Raw genomic sequence first — 16,968 nt, 5'->3', positions numbered from 1 at the left:
GCATGCATCCTCTCACTTCAAAGTCAGAGAAAGAAAAGTAAACATCAAGCTCCTTCGGAAACTAGAGCCTGACATTTGGCCTCTGTCTTTGAATGCACAGCAAATGTGAAAAGATAAGAACCAATTTTAAAGGCCAGTTTACAGAAGAGACCACTTATGGAAGAACACAGTAAACAGGCTTCGCTCCTCGGGATGGCCAAAGACATGCTGGACATCCTAAAACAAATAAAGCCAGCAAATAGAAAGCAGGCAAATATGAGTTGCAAACCGAAAAGTCAATGGTATGCAATGGACAAAATGCATTTCCAGGGAAGCTTTCACAATGTCCCTTATATTTCTTTTTGCACCCAGACAGCTCTGCTGTCTGGCTGCAACCTAATAATGTACTGTCTAGCGCTTATCTTAATAAAAAGAAAGTACTTTATTGTCACAGCAAAACAAAATACAACTGTTCAATTAGGAAACAATTGCAGTCTTGCAAACTCCTCTACAGTTCTCAGTGAAGCATTGCGCAACGCCCGTCATCCCCCATGTGGCCTCTCCCCATTCTAGGATATCTCTTAATTTCTATAGTTACACAAAAGAAATACTGGCATAGGTATAGATTACGAACCGTTGCAGTTCATGCAGAGTTTCCCAAGTGGCAGCTCAATAATGCTTGCCACAAAAAGTCTCACTGGCAAAAGTTCAGAGTTATGGGAACTGTAACTCTGCACATTCAGTCTTGCATCCTTCACCCAGCAAAGTCCCTCCTTACCTGCATGGGATGGGCGGAGATATGGCTCTTACAACGCTGGCAAGTAGCTCCTGAAGAAGTAGCTTCGATGAGGCAGGACTGCAGGGGTAGCCTGACTAGGGACACAGAGCACTGGGTAGGGATCAATGTGGCCAACCAGCAGAACAGACACTAGTCTTCAGTATTTGCAGCTCCCCCCCCCCACCCCCCCCCCCCCCCCAAGCCAGACTCAAATGAGTCCCCATCTTTAATTGTTGCAGCCTATAGACTGGGTTTGAGGTGGATGTCTAGCTACAGCAGTCATGGCCTTGAGGGAAGATTAGGCTTCTGTTTCAGTGGTGGTGATGGCTCATTTTGCATGGTAGCAGCAATGTTAGGCATTACAGGAATAGTTTTTCAAGCACACTGCATGGGTGCTGGACAACAAGAAGCTGCTTTTGGTTGAATATCTTGGTGCAGTTTGCAATGTAACTGCTCAGGGAGATCAGGGGATCCTGCACACCATGGGTCGTGGCTACGCTCCTATGGGCAGTTGTCTTTTTCTCAGTGTACATCAGACAGAAAACACACTGGGTTTCTCCACTTTAAATTCCATCCTCCTGCAGGGCCAGGCATGCACCTTTCCTCTTTGAGCAGGCAGTCTTCTAGGTAGACCCTCAGCCTCTCCAGCAAGCAGCAGACTTCAAATGATGTCCCCTCTCTCTCCTGGAGGACTGGCTAATATGCGAACACCAGCCCTATTAAAGCAGGTTTTTGAGGTTTCTGCCGAGCACTACCTTCCCTGACCAAGAAGAACTTGGGTCTTGAAAAAAGTGAGGTGTTTTGGGTTCCACCTTTATACTAATTTTTCAGATATGGGTTGTGGATCCACTGCCTTCGAAAATGGCTTTGGAAATGGTTTGGGGTGGTTGTCATTCAAATGTCATTTTCTGGTTGTACTGCAGACAACACTTGTGCAAGGCAATGGCTCTCATAGCAGGTAGCAATGATGCTCAATTATCCAATGATGCAGGAGTACCCAAAACAAGAGCCCAATGAAATGTGACATTTCTGCAGCTAGCTGTCATCAGCCTTCCTGAAGCAATATTAAGGGGAGACAATAGAGCTGGCTCAGCTAGAAACTACCATACGTTTAACGAAAGAGTCTGCTGACCTACCCCTCACTCCTTCTCTCTACCAAATGGCAGCGCTCAAGAACAATTAATCAGCCCTTTGCTAATCAGCCCTTTGCTAATAACGACCTCCATTAATTTCTAATCATGGCCCTTTTGCCACCCTTCTTCACTTCAGTGGCTTCACTCTCCAGAGAGAGGAATTAAGTCAATACACCCCACTGTCCTGGGAAGTTGTATCCATCATCCATCTTGTGCCATTCTAAACCAGGGCCATCCAAAGTGGATACTACTGTTACTAGTACTCCAACTCAAACCACACACAATCTTACTACCACACGTGCTACAAATCCACTGCACATTCACATACACAATGTGCGTACAGAATGTCAGTGCAAGGGTTTTTAGGCTCACATTAAGCAGAACTTTACATGAGTGGGGTTAGCAGACCACACTTTCCTCTGACAGAGTTTGGTTAAAACTAAGAATCCACAAAACTCTATGTTGCCATCACCACTTTATGTGAGTAACCCAGGGCATGGATAGTAGTCTCATGTCAACAATGAAAGCATGCCTGGTACACCCTTCTAGATCTGGATCCTTATGTTATCCTTAACAGAGGTCCCGGTGCACTCTACATTAGTGTGGTTGCAGGGTCAAACAGAAAGTTAGGATACCCGTTTAAAAAAACGGTCAAGCACTTAAGGCAAAGGTACACACCCTGCAAGGGACATTGGAGTGCCAACACTCCTCCTCCAGGTGTGCCTATAAAGAATAAAGAATCACCTTAACCTAGACTACTTCTGGCATCTGTCTTTTTTTGGGGAAGTTCTGTTTGATTTGTTGCTGCTGACAGTTTGTTTATGCTGGGGATTGTGTTACTGCTTTTGCTGTCTTTCTTGCTAAGCTTCTGGAACAGATTTAACTGGCAATGTGTCCACTTAGGTCTTCATGGCAGGCTTCTTTGGAGATGTGGGGTGCTTATTCTGGTGTCTGGGCTTCCTTTCTCTGGCACCCTGCTAGGCGTGAGGCTGTGGTTCTGTTTGCTCTCCTTGGTGCTGCTGTTAGTCTCGGACTGTAGATGCAGACCCTCCTCCATGCTTTGCCTTGCTAGGCTTAGACAACGTACTCTATATATGGCTTTGGAGCCCTCTTCCATGGGAACAAGTAAGATGCCTGCCCCCACGTTTTCCTGAGGTGCATCAGGACTTAGATATTTTGCTTCAAGCTGAACTGGTAGCTTGTTGAATGTCTGTACAATCTTCTAGTTGTTTTCTGAGCCTCTTCATCCCTGACGAAATAGTTGGGGGTTGTGTGGTACTGGGTTTAATGGTTGGCCAGCCATTACTTGGTTCCCTGCAAGACCTGGGTTTGGAACTGCACTCCTACATTGGGGTATGGGCTAAACTTGGTTTCCCATGTTCTCTCTTCTGGGCTTGGTGCTGGTAGAATGTTTTATTGGGGTGTCTGGCCTGCTCCTACCTCTTTTTATTAAATTGTTTGGGTTTTCCTTGGGGCTCACACTTGTGCCCTGAAAGGCTGGGCCCTGCCTTCCCTGTGCACGTTGCAGGGTGGCCTGATCCTTGAGGGATAGCTTTTATTGGCTTCCAGCCCCAGCCTCTGGCCCTTTTGCTCCACTCATTTTTTGTGAGGGGATTTGGGGTATGCTATTCATGTGCTCCATGTGTCCTGGAGCTGCATTGAGCCTTCTCTATAATGGCAATTCCTGGCCTCTGCCTCTACACTTTCATTTTTACTCATCGATTGAGGATGGAAGGTTGGGTTAGGTGTGGCCTATCCCCTGCCTTTGTGTTTAGAGGTAGAGGCTTTGCCTCCTTGTTTCACTATGTGGCCTCTCCTGTCACATCGTCCACATTAGGTGACTATTGTCAAAAGACCTATTGCGTACAATACGCATACTTACAGTAGGTTTAGGAATAGCCCATTGCTTTTCATTGGTTGGCTTTCTTGACACTCTAAATTTGCTAGCTGATTGTAAATTGGACTTCCTTCCTTTTCATTTGTCTCTCTGTCCCCAGAAGCATAGCTTCTTTAAAATGCTTCAGATTAGAGTATTTCTACCTTTCCATTGCTTACCTTCAGGAAGCTACTTTCCTTGTTTGCTTTTGGCATCCCATATGCATGTATGCATTTTCTTGCTCTCTCTCCCTCTCTCCAGTGTCCTGCTTCCACCTTCACATCCTCACCACCCTCTGTTTTGCTCTCAACAAGCTTCAGCTCATCCTTTGCTTCCCCCAGTCCCACAACTCCCACAACCCTGTGCATCTTCTGTTAGTCATCTACCTCCCATTTTATTTTACTTTTTAGAAGGGTCCAGTAATTGCAATCTTCTGCCATGAATTTCTCTAAATGTTCTTTCATGCACGTTTTTCCATTTGCTGTTTCAAGATTGTGTCTACCATCTTGGAAGGTTAAATAAAAAAAGTCTAAATAGCCACCACGTCAGGATGCATGCACGCCCATGCATGGTGTCATATGCAGGGACATATGTCTTCACTTAAATGCCAAAAGCCAAAATGGCCACTGCATCATGAATTATGAGTGCTGGCAGGGGTGTAGCTTGGAAAGTAAGACTGGGGGACAGCTTCAGATTTTCCGACAATCTGACCGGCCTATAATGTTTGAATACATTATAGCACAAGCAGTGTTCATTAGAGGGGCCTAAAAGGCAATGGAAAGAGAGAAATGCAGATTGGTAGGGTTACTAAGTGAGAGAAAACAAATTATTTTGTAAAATAACCAACATTTTTGAGGACTTTAAAAACAGAGAGTGATAAAATTTATGTGCGGTTTTGTCTGTGTGTATGTAAAAATTTCTGGTGAAATCCTAAAAACACCTCACCATACCAGACTGAGAGCACCTGCACCCAACTATTTATCAGAAAATACATTTACTTGAGGGGCGGGGTAGTATAACAACCCAAATACTTCCCCTCTCGCCCCGAAGCTATCATGCTGGGGCCATATTTTAGATTTTGTTTCCAATTTTTTGCTGATGCTCTTTAACATTAGCAACACACATTATTTTTCCTTTTGCCAATGTGGTTCAGCATGGGCAACAAGCATTGACAAAGTCAAGTGTATTTACATGTGCTCTGATCCGTGCCTGAATTTGGTTATTCTCCTCTTGGCATGCTCCATCTCCCTCTATTTCCCTTCTTTACTCCTTAGGTTGGTGTTTAGTGAGGTGCCCCTTTCTCTACATAGGTTTTCTTCCTTTTGGTGGGGACATTATGCCCCCCTTTTTTAGGGAAGACTTTGCTCTTTGGTAATTATTTGTGTTTCTGTTGTGGCTATGATTTACCCAGGGACTGGGTTGGATATTTGTATCTCGATGTGGACTAATGCGCTCATTAGCCTTCTTTTGGGACCTCTTCTTTTTTTGGCTAGGGGCTTTTGGGTCGCTTCTCTTGTTTCCCCCTGGAAACACATGGAACTGGCTTCCTATGCTTAGTGATGGGGGTTTTTGGGTCTGTCATTCTACTTCAGTTTCTGGCTCATCCTCATTCCTTTTTTGGTAATTTGAGTTTTTGGGGTATTATGCCATGGCCTACCTTTAATCTGTAGCCTTTGGCATAAAGTTGAGTTTTGTTACTGACTTGCATATATAACCTAGCTCATTTGGGTTTCCATGTGTCTCTGTGTTCTCTAGTAGCTGTGCTCTCTTTGCTCCCTGATAGGCATGTCACTTGTGGTTATCCACTCTGTGCTCATTGGTGACTCTTGCTGCCACTCGAACTGTAGGTCTGGCTGTCTTTGGTTTCCAGATGGTGGAGTTATTTGCTCCTAGGGTGTTTTACGGCATGCAGGTAATTTGGGATGAGGGTTTCTTGTATGATCCTTTCTACATTCCTGAGTGCCTGGGTCTAAACTTTGCCTTTTGTGCCTGGTCTCTCTTGGTGCTTTCGGAAGCCTTATGTAGGATGTACATGACCTTGAAAATGCATGCTTGCATCCACTGTGTTTTGGATGCTTAGCCTTTTTCACTTGGTTGCTCCTCTCAGGTCTTTGTTCTTGGCTACTTGTCTGGCCTGGCAGCTAGGGAGGTAGAATGCGATGGTCATACATCCACTGCTTGGTGCACCCTTTATTGTTGGGAAAGTTAGCTCGATGTCCTCGATTATGATGTGAGGTCTGGTTATAGACTCCCTCAGTCCTTCTGCTTAGGGTTGGAGTTTGGTCTGCCAAGAGTGAGCTTTGCCTATTGTAACTTGATTTCTTGTTGGTGCTTTGTGCTCTTTTTCATCCTGTCCTCTGGTCCAGGGCCTGGTGATGTGCTCTGCTTTGTTCAAGGTTTGCCACCAGAGTTGTGCCAGATTGTGGCTGGAAAGATTTGTTTTGTTGTTCATTTGTGTATATCTGTTGTGTCAGTCTTGTTTTCTTGAGGTCCTGAACTTGTCTTTCTCATCTATGCTACAGTATGGCTATGTGCATCTTGATATGTGGTGCTCATCTGTCACCTTCTGGCAAACTCAGTCCTTGACTTTGTAAAAGTATTCTTTACCCAGAGGCCTTCTTGAGATTTGACCCCCTGGGCACTTTATCCATTAGGCAGAATTCTCCATAACTGGTGGTAGGACACTGTTTTATTGACATGCGAGGGACCGTTTTCTAGTTTTTCCCTTTTATTGCCTTTGTACATAGCTCTGGATAGTGTGTTTTTTATTCCCGTATTCTGAATGTGGCATGGTGCCTGTGTTTCTGGCCCTCCTTCTGGGTTTCCCAGGTTGTTTAGGGTTGAGTTTGTATTGGAGGCTTTGGTCTGATGCATCTACTGCCTCATGGCAATCACATCTAGCGTTTATATCCTTGATGGGGTAGAAGTCTCTCCAAGTAATCTCGTTTATGCTTCTGCTAGAGCATTCCTGCTGTTCTGTTTGTTGTGAATGGACTAGTTCCCTGGTCTTCCTGTCTTCTGGCATTCATTCCTGTTGTCACTTGCTGCTTTTGCAGGGTTCCTTGAATGGTGGCTGCCTCTTGCTTCTTTGTCTTGCCTGTATCCTCACGGAGGTCAGCTCTTGAAGACATCTCCACTTACTGCTTATCTGGGGAATTAGTTGTAATTTCTGCCTTTAGAGATTCCCCGAAGACTGGGAACACACAGCAGTCATGGCCATCATCAAAAAACCTTTGGCCAGCGCCAGCAAGATGAGCAAATTCCGTCATATCTCCCTGCTCCCTTACGCAGCCAAAGTGATAGAGAAGACAATCAGCCAACAACTCACCAACCTGCTTAAACTCTACCACCTATTTGATCACACCCAGTCAGATTTTTGAAGCAACCATAGCACAGGGACAGCACTCATTATTGTCACAGATGACATTTGCATCATACTGGACCGTGGAGAAACCACCACCCTTATTTTGCTTGACCTCTTAAATGCATCTGCCACAGTATCAGATTCCAGCCTCATCAGAAGACTGCATGACAAAGACATCCATGGTCTTGTCCTCAACTGGGTATGCTCCTTCGTCACATTAAGAAACAGAGTGTCAGACTCCCCTCATACACATCAGAATCCAAGAACTTGATCAGTGGAGTCCCACAGGAATCATCACTTGCCAGCATCATCAAAGCACATCGCATCCCCATCATTTGTTACACCAATGACACCCAACTCCTCTCATCAATGTCTGACAAGTCCACCACCACCAGAACCAACTTCACTGAATGCATAACCAATGTAGCAGAGTGTATGAAAACCAACTGCCTGAATCTTAATTCCAATAAGGTGGAAGTGTTTATCTTTGGAAACAGGAACACCCCCTGGGATTCCTCTTGGTGGCCTTCAGAGCTAGGTCTCACACCAACCAACCACACAAGAAACCTGGATATCATCTTGTATGACAAACTCAGCATGGCAGCACAGGTAAGCGCAGTCAGCTCCACCTGCTTCCATATAGTATTTATATAGGACCAGCATATCTAAAAAGCTGCCTTCCTTTCCACCAGCCCACCGGACACCTGTGCTCAGCCTCCCTCTCACACACTTGGGAGGTCAAAAGCAGAATGGGGGGTCTAGCTTTCTCACACATTGCACTCAACGCCTGAAATGACCTCCCTCAACACATTAGGGCCTCTTCTTCACTTCCTGAATTCCGCAAGAAGCTGAAGACCTGGCTCTTCAACTAAATACCCATGGCCGACTCATTCACTACTCCTGCGGACACACACCAATACACCTCCTCTAGTACCTGGGTACCCTACTGGGTGATAAGCCGTTTTTTACAAATCCATCTAACATAATGTAACATAGTGCTTGTTGACTTGCTGTGCCATTAGTCCTTGGTGTTCTCTCAACCTTCTGAGTTCTTTCCTTCTTGTGTCTATACATTGTCCTTTTTGACTGGCTTCCAGTGTGGGCATTTGCTGACAAGTGCACTCAATTTAGTGGTTCCTAATGTAAGTACTGTTCGATTCCTTAGTGGTAATCTCATTGCTCTAACTCTTCATTCTTGTCCCAATCTCTACAATGCTCCCGCCCAACCAAATGTGGTTGTTTTGCCAAACACAGGAGATTCTGGTTAGAGATGGTCCTTTATAGTTAAAAAGTATTTCAGCCCTATGAAGAGGTTAAACTTATTTTCTTACAGGTAGACAGTGTGGGTTTCTATGGCGGGTACCCAGAAATAAATGTTCTAACGAGCTTATCGGTAAGTAATCAAAGCATTCCTTTTACTCCTATGTACATCTGTGCCTAAATCTCATAACACGATAACTGAACCTCGGTGGTCATCGTGCACAACATGTAGACACTTACCACAGAGGATCAAAACAAAGACAACACACTCCCAACCCCACAACCTACAATGTATAGCATGCAACCACATAACCATTTAAGTGCTGGAAATTTCAGTATTTTATATTAAAAATGAAGGATGCAGAATCTAAAGCATCAGGAGGGGATGAGTATTCAGGGCAGAACAGGTTGGCTCCTGCGTGGGCAAAGCAGTGGATCACAAAACAAAATTACAAAAAAAATAGTAATAATAAAAATTTAAAAAATGACCTGACTCGCCGCCTCCGCCACGCCACTCTTCGGTTCTCACTCTCAGCAGACTACTGGCAGTATGAAAGCAGCATTAGAATTGGCAGAAGCGCCCTGGCTTGGCACTCTGAGGCAGACTGGGAGCCTTTGCCTGCTGTCTCCAACCCGGCAACACAGTGCTGGGTTGGAGAGAGCACAGTGCATATGTGTGTTTTGCCAGCCAAACACACATGCACACTGAGGAGAGTGTGCACAGCACTCCCCTCCGTGCTCGTCATCCCTCATGCCCCCCCCCTTGAAAAATAAAAACAATAATCAACATTGTTTCGGGCTTGACTGGGAGCAGGGTCAAGACTGATTTGCATATGGCCTGGTCCACACTGGGGTGGCAGAGTGAGCAAAAAACGATGGATTAAACCAAGATCTGTGACTAGGGATGAGTGTTTGAAAAGCCTCAGCATTCCGTCGATCGCCGTTTTGTGGTGCTAAAGTTGTCCTAAGTGGCCAGGGTATGCCCATACGTGGGTCCCTTGCTTACTGTGCAACTGGATCCAAGCAAGCCTGGCTGATGAGGGGTGATAACCCAATACCGGTCCAAGGATGCTTGTTTTCGACCCAGGAAGAACCTGGCCTGACAGTATGGGCTGGACTGTTCCCATTGGGAGCAGGGTCAAGACTGATTTGCATATGGTCTGGACCAAGCTGGGATGGCATAGTAAGCAAAAGAACAATGGATCAAACCCAGATCTGTGACTGGAGGTGAGTGTTTAAAACGTTTCAGCATTCCATCCATTATCCTTTTGTGTGGCGAAAGCTGGACTATATCTGCCTATGTTTGTTTGCTATATATAGTCAGTAAGTTCCCTTGCTGTATTGAGTGATGTGATTTGGCTGTAGGTGTGGAGCTGCTCTACACAAGATGATACAATAAATGAATAATAAATTAGTATTTATTAGCTTTATTCCTACATATACTTGTTGCATAGAGCTTTGAGGATACAACATAGGCTTCAGGCCTCTTGTGGATGGAACTGCATATACATTTATAATGGTGGCTGCCATCTGCGTTTTGCTTACTTTTCCACTAACACGTAGCACATACATACTTACAATGGATTCCTATAAAATACTTTGGTTGTAGGATTGGGGATAAACTGAGAAGGACACTGTCAGTAGAGATGCCAACCCGTCCTTCAAAGTTTTAGGTTGATTTGCTCAACTTGTCTGTTTTCAGCATAGGAATAAGTTGGCATTCTATACCAGCGACACTCTGCCTTCCAGGTATATTCCTATGTCAACTTCCGTTTTATGTTAGTGGGTTTGAGAAGGGCCATTTGGAAGCCCGGATTTTAGTTGTTGTCAGTGACTTGGCTTGTTTCTTGTTGTTGCATAGACATTTTTATGCTTCAGTCACAGAAACTGACTATTGTGAAGACTTCGATTTCCAGGTAATAAAGAGCTTACAAAGATGTTTTGGAATGTTTGTTGCAAAGTTAGCATTTTAAAATAAAGAAGGAAGTAAAACCACGAGAATAGAGAAGGACATTGATAAATCAGTGAGCACATTACTGACTCGATGGTTCAGCCCCATAACAGGCTCTGGACAGAATGATCCATGGGGTCTCTTTCATCTCTAAAGTTATATCACTCATCTGCGGCTCACACTAATCCCAGTCCTGTCAACTGCACCTCATTTCAAGATCCACCTCCCTTCTCTTCACTAAATTGCTGTAATTAAAGGCAGCAGAAACATGTGGTCAGGGACCAGCCCTTGCAGATGCCTTTGTTCTGCAAGGCTACAAGACAGAGCAATTTATCTTTGCATGGTGTGCAAGGATCATTTCTCTACAGACCTGTCAAAGCCTTTAGAACGCTTTACACAAGACTAAATCCATCAAACCAAATCTCAATCGAACTGAGGAAAAAGCCAAAAAACAAACAAAGGGAAATCTCATATTTTTGTCAGATCTGAGAAATCTGGTTCTATAATTTAATCATTCATTTGTAGTTATATTATCTTCTGCCTGACTGAACTTTAACCCTTTGCTGGTCCATTTAGGACGTTTTGCCATTGCTCATACAAATTCAATCATTTACATATAAATGGGCATTTTCTGCATTCTGGCCTGGCGTCCATCATCCACTTTCAAAATACGTGCCTATCTAAATATTGCACCACATGGAGAAGGTGATCCTCAGGATAGTTATCAGTTGGATTTTCAGCCAGATAAAGAAGGAACTCACCCTGGTCGGGGAACATCTGCATTCAGTAAGAATGGAGGGGAATGCAGTTTTCAGGGTCGAGTCTGCGAGTACATGTGCTTGCGCATGCGTCTTGCTTGCGAGATTCTGTTGTGTACAGTTAAGGGCTTGGAGCCCGCATGCCGCTCACCATTTGTTAAATTATATTGCACTATTCTTTAAAGCCTTGTAATGCGTCATGGCAGGCCTGGCATTTCCGTTCCTCTGTGTGGAGCAGGGACCAAGCAATGATTGCTTCAACTTAGTTAGTGACGTCCACTGCTCCCAGTGTGATTTAGGTACTATTTTGTTCTTTTTAACTTCTAGTGCCCTGTAAATAGAAGACTTTTGACTGGCAAAAACGTGCCCAGCAGGACAAACAAAATTGCAAAGATTTATTTTCTATAGTTAACTATAGGATCTTTTATTTTGCCACATCTTTTTTTCTTACTTTGCACTCTTGTTTTCTTTTGTTTTGTGTTTGCTTGTGGGCGCTGTTCTCAATAGATGCTGATTATCTAGCTCTACAATCAATCAGTTTTTATAAAGCGTAACTACTCACCTGTGAGGGTCTGAAGGCGCTGGTGGTGGGTCTAGGCCTCATTCGAAGAGCCATGTCTTGAGGTTCTTCCTGAAGATGGTGAGTGATGGTCTTTGTCTAAGGTGCGTGGGTAGTTGTTCCAGTTCCATGCTGTGAGGTAGATGAAGGATCTTCCTCCGACTGTGGTTTTCCAGATGCGTGGAATGGTGGCTAGTGCCTGCTGGGCAGATCGGAGGAGTCTGGCAGGGTTATGGAAAGAGATATGACGATTCAAGTAGGCCGGTCCAATGTTGTGAAGGGCCTTGTAAGTGTGGGTGAGTAGTTTGTATTTGATTCTTTTCTCCCCTGGGAGCCAATGGAGGAGTCTCAGGATGAGTCTGGCTGCGGTATTTTGGATGAGTTGTAGTTTCCTGATGTTCTTTGTTGTGGTGCTGGTGTAAAGTGCGCTGCCGTAGTCAAGCTTGCTTGTGACTAGGGCATGGGTGACTATTTTGCGGCAGTCACCAGGGTTCCATTTGAAGATTTTTCAGAGTTGGCGGAGGGTGTGCCAGTAGGAAAAGGTGACTGCATTTACCTGTCAAGTCACTGTTAGAGAGGAGTCGAGGATGATTCCCAGGTTGCGGGCATGGTCAGTCAGAATAGGAGGGACGCTAAGCAATGTGGCCACCAGCAGTCATCGCAGGCTGAAGTGGAGTTTCCGAAGATGATGAGCTTGGTCTTGTCTGAGTTGAGCTTGCGGCAGCTCTCCCTCATCCAGGTGGCGATGGCTTTCATTCCGATGTGAAAGTTCCTCTTGGCTTTGTCCGGGTCTTCAGTGAGGGAAATGATGAGTTATGTGTCATCGGCGTATGACACAATGTTCATTCTGTGGCCTCGGACAATGGCTGCAAGCGGGGCCATGTAGATGTTGAAAAGGGTTGGGCTCATGGAGGATCCCTGAGGGACTCCGCAGCTGACTTCTGTTGGTTTGGATATGAAGGGTGGGAGCCTGACTCTATGTGTTTCTCTACTGCGGATTCCTACATTGTAGAGTCTGATGCATAATGTGTTGTGGGAGACCGTGTCGTATACTGCTGAGAGGTCTAGGATTATGAGTGCTGCGGTGTGGCAGCGGTCGAGGAGTCTGTGGATGTCATCGGTGACTGCAAGAAGAGCTGTCTCTGTGCTGTGGTTGCTGCGGAAGCCAGGCTGGGAGGTATCCAGAGAGTTGTCTTCATTGAATTGTCGCAGCTGTGAGTTTATGGCTTTTTCCAGGACTTTCGCCGGGTAGGGTAGTAGTGATATGGGCCAGAAATTCTTTAGCTCTGATGGGTCAGCTGTGGGTCTCTTCAGGAGAGGGCGGACTTCGGCGTGTTTTTAATCATTGGGGAAGGTGGCTGTTTTGATAGAGCAGTTTAGTGTCTTGCGGAGTTCGGGGGCGATTGATGCACAAATCTGTTGTAGATGTGGTGAGGACAGGGGTCTGTGGGAGCTCCAGAGTGAATGCTGTTCATGATGATTTCAGTCTCTTCTGTGGCAAGAATGGACCAGCTGTCGACAGTTTGGGTGGGTTCTGGGGGGGCTGGGTCAGTCGTAGGTTCTGATGCTGGGCGGGCTCTGTGGGAGGAAGCTGTCATAGATATCCTTTCTCTTGCGGTGGAAGATGGTGGCAAGTTTGTCTCAGCAGTCTTGCAATGGGGGATGTTGGTGACTTTGGAGGGTGGATTGGTGAATACGTTGATTACCGTGAAGAGTTCTCTTGAGTTGTGCGGGAGGTGTTGATGTGTTCCCGGAGTGCAGCTTTTTTTGCTTTATTGATGTGTCTGTGATGGGTAGCAGTGGCGGCTCTGAAGAAGGCAAGGCCTTTTCTGGTTTTGCTGTTTCTCCATTTCTTTTCTAGGCGCCTGCAAGTGCGCTAGGATTGTTGGAGTTCGGTGGTGAACCAGCTGGTTCTTTTTGGGATGCGCTTGACTGAAGTTGATTGGAGTGGGGCTAAGGAGTTAGAGCATTTAATGATCCAGGCGCTGAGGTTGTGTGCTGCAGTGTTGGCGTCATCGGTGGGGGGTGATTTGGCATGGTTTGTGGTGAGTTGCCCGTCTGTGATTTCTTTCCATTTCCTGTGGAGGGCCCTGGGGGCACAGAGGCGGCGGTGTAGGCAATGATGGTCAGTCCAATCCGTGATGGAGATATTCTTGATGGTAATCCGGTTGCTTGAGGTGAAGATGGGGTCTAGCATATGTCCTGCGGTGTGCATGGGCGCAGTGATTAGTTGTAGGAGTCAGAGGGTGGAGAGACTGCCGAGTAGGGAAATGGTGTTTTGGTCATTGCGGTCCTCGAGGTGGAAGTTCAAGTCGTGGAGGAAGGGGTAATCAGTGGACGCCAGGGCGTGGGATTGGCGATGTCTACAATGACGTCGATGAAGGCTGGCTGGGGGTCTGGCGGTCTGGGGACCACGGTGCCGAGTAGGGAGGAGTTGTGAGTGGTGTGGATCAGGAAGTGTAGGTGTTCCATTGTGATGCAGTGTTCCTCCGTGTTGACCGTGATGCGGAGTGAGGACTTGTGTACGATAGCCAGTCCTCCGTCCGGATGGAAGGGTCGGTCTTCCTTAGGATGATGTATTCATCTGGGATTGTGTTGGCGATGTCTGGGCCAGAGCTAGGGTTGGTTCAGATTTCAGTTAGGAATGCAATGTCCATACAGGTGGAGTCGATCAGGTCCCAAAGTTCTGTGGTGTGCTTATGGAGAGAGCATATATTTAGAAGGAGGGAGTTGATGAGGTTGTGGTGGGTGTCTGTGGTTTCAGGTTTGGGGTGTTCCGGTTGTTTGTTGTGGCTGAACCTGAGGTTGCAGTGCCAGTTAAGTCGGTGGAGGGTCTTGTCGTCGTAATGGAGGCTGGCCTGGGAATGGCTTGTCGGAGATCCAGGGTTCCTGGCGCGGGGCACTGGGTGCAGTCCGGGCGTAGAAGGGCACGTACAGGCTTGCCTTTGGTGCACCTTTGGCGCACCAGCAGCACGCCTGTGCTGCAGCTGCAATTAAGAAGGAGAAGGAGGTCTGGGGTCCGGTCAGCTGGGAGGCGGGGGGGAGCGCTCTGCAGGGGAGGGAGGTGGGGCGAGTCCACAGGGGCTGCAGCAGCACAGGAGGGAGACGGTAAAGGAAGAGACAGAAAATGAAGAGAAACAATAGAAAAAGAAAAAAAGAAGTGAAAAAGGCAGAAGTATAGAAGCAGGAGTAAAGGAGAGGCAGAGGGAGATACTTGTAGATGGGAACTAGGCCACCAGGGATGAGGCACAGGCAGGTGCCTGCGGATTGAGAAGGGCCTTGAACTGAGAGTCAGGCAGGCTCTCAGTTTGTTCCCAAGGCAAGGTAGAGGCAGCAGCAGCAGCAGCCAGAGGAGCTAGGGGAGGCAACGGACGCTGACCAGGTGGTTCTAAATATTGCAAAGCAACATTGTTTCTTTCTTATGTATATTTCTGAAATGGTGCTTTAACACATAATCATGCAGTATACCCCAATCCACCCCACTCCAATCCACCCCACTTAACCTTACACCAATCAACTCCACTCCAAACCAAACCATTTACCCCAATCCAGTCCACTCCAACCCACCCCAATCTAATCTTCCCCACACCAATCCACCCTATTCTAATCAGAAACAATCTGGACCACTCCAAAACAATCTGTCCCACACCAATCCAAAACAATCTGACCTACCCCAAACTGTCCTGATCTAAAACAATGTGCCCCACTGCAATCTGCTGCACTCCAGTTCAAAACAATATGCCCTATTCCAATCTACCAGCTGCAATCCAAAACAATCTGCCACTCTCCAGTCCACCTCACTCCCATCTACTCCACTTCAATCCAAATAATTCTGTCTGCCTCAAATTCGCCCCACTTCAATCCAAAACAATCTGCCCCACTTCAGTCCGCCACTCTCTAGAATGCCCCGCTCCAATTCTGAACAGTCTGTCCCACTCCAATCTGCCCAACTCCAATCACAAACTATACACCCCACAATCCGGTGGCATAACACAGACCCCCACAACCCTGGCAGTACGTGAGGGCTCTGAGCTCCAGGGGGGCCCTCAGCAAAGTACCCTGGCCTGAGAGCTCCTGACAGAGTCCGGAGGGGGGCCTCCATGTAATTTGCAGGGGGTCCCCCTCCAATTTGATTATGCTACTGCTCCAATCCACCTTATTCCATTCCAATCCACCCCACTCCATCCCAATTCATCCCACTCCAACCCACTACCATCCAATCCACCCACTTTCATTCAATCCACCCACTCCCATCCACCCTAATACAATCTGCCTCATTCCAATCCAAAATAATCTGCCCCAATCCAATCCAAAACAATTTGCCCCAATCCTATCCAAAACAATCTGCCCCACTTCAGTGTGCCTCACTTCAATCCGGAAAACCTGCCCCACTTTAATCCAAAACAGCATACCCACTCCAACCTGCCCCACCACAATCCCAAACAACCCACTCCAATACAAAACAATATGCCTCACCCCAATCCAATCCACCCCAATACAGCCCAGTCCAATCTAGCCCACTCCAGCCCAATCCACTCTACTCCAGCCCAATCAACTGTCCTCCAGTCAAGTCCACCCTACTCCACCCCATCCCACTCTAATCCAATCCAACCCACCCTACTCCAATCAAGTCCACTGCTATCCAATCCACCACACACCAATCCAACACATTCCACTCCAATCCAATTCACCCCACTCCAATCCAATCCACAGGCCACTCCAATCCACCACAATCCACTCTAACCCACCTCACTTTACCCCACTCCAATCCTATCTTCCCCACCTCAGCCCCATCCAGTCCATCCCAATCCACCACACTCAATCCAATCCACCCCAACTTAATCTGCCCCTCTCAAACCGATCCACCTCATTCCAATCCACTCCACCCCAATCTGAAACACCCCAATCTGATCCACCCACTCCAGCCCACCCCAATCCGATCCACCCCACTACAGCCCAATTCACCCTACCCCACCCCAATCCACCTCAATGCAATCCACCTTTGTCCAATCCAATCCACCCCTCCAGTCCACCACACCCCAATCCACCCCACCACATTTCAATCCACTTCACCCCACTCTACTCCAGTCCACCCCATCCCATCCTAGTTAAGTCTACCACACTCCAATTGAATTCATCCTGCCTGCACCACTCCAATCCACCCCACTTCAATTCAATCCATCCCACACAGCCCAATTCAATCCAATCCAGCCACCTCATTCTAGCTCACTCCACCCCACTCCAATCCAATCCATCCACCCCACCGCACTCCATTCCTTCCCACCTCCGTACAATCCACCCCACTCTAAT

The 16,968-nt window shown here is 46.7% G+C and overlaps 1 protein-coding gene across 2 annotated transcripts in view; it reads right to left on the bottom strand.

Annotated features, from left to right (window-relative positions):
• The window catches only part of LOC138301234 (collagen alpha-1(II) chain-like), a 1,268,735-nt gene that overhangs the window by 1,038,422 nt on the left and 213,345 nt on the right, over positions 1-16,968 (bottom strand). The gene's annotated exons all lie outside the window — the stretch shown is intronic.

The sequence above is a fragment of the Pleurodeles waltl genome, chromosome 6 (genome assembly GCF_031143425.1).
Source record: "Pleurodeles waltl isolate 20211129_DDA chromosome 6, aPleWal1.hap1.20221129, whole genome shotgun sequence".
NCBI lineage: Eukaryota > Metazoa > Chordata > Amphibia > Caudata > Salamandridae > Pleurodeles > Pleurodeles waltl.
Note: the sequence above shows the minus strand (reverse complement) of the source record. Positions and strands in the feature narration are given on the sequence as shown.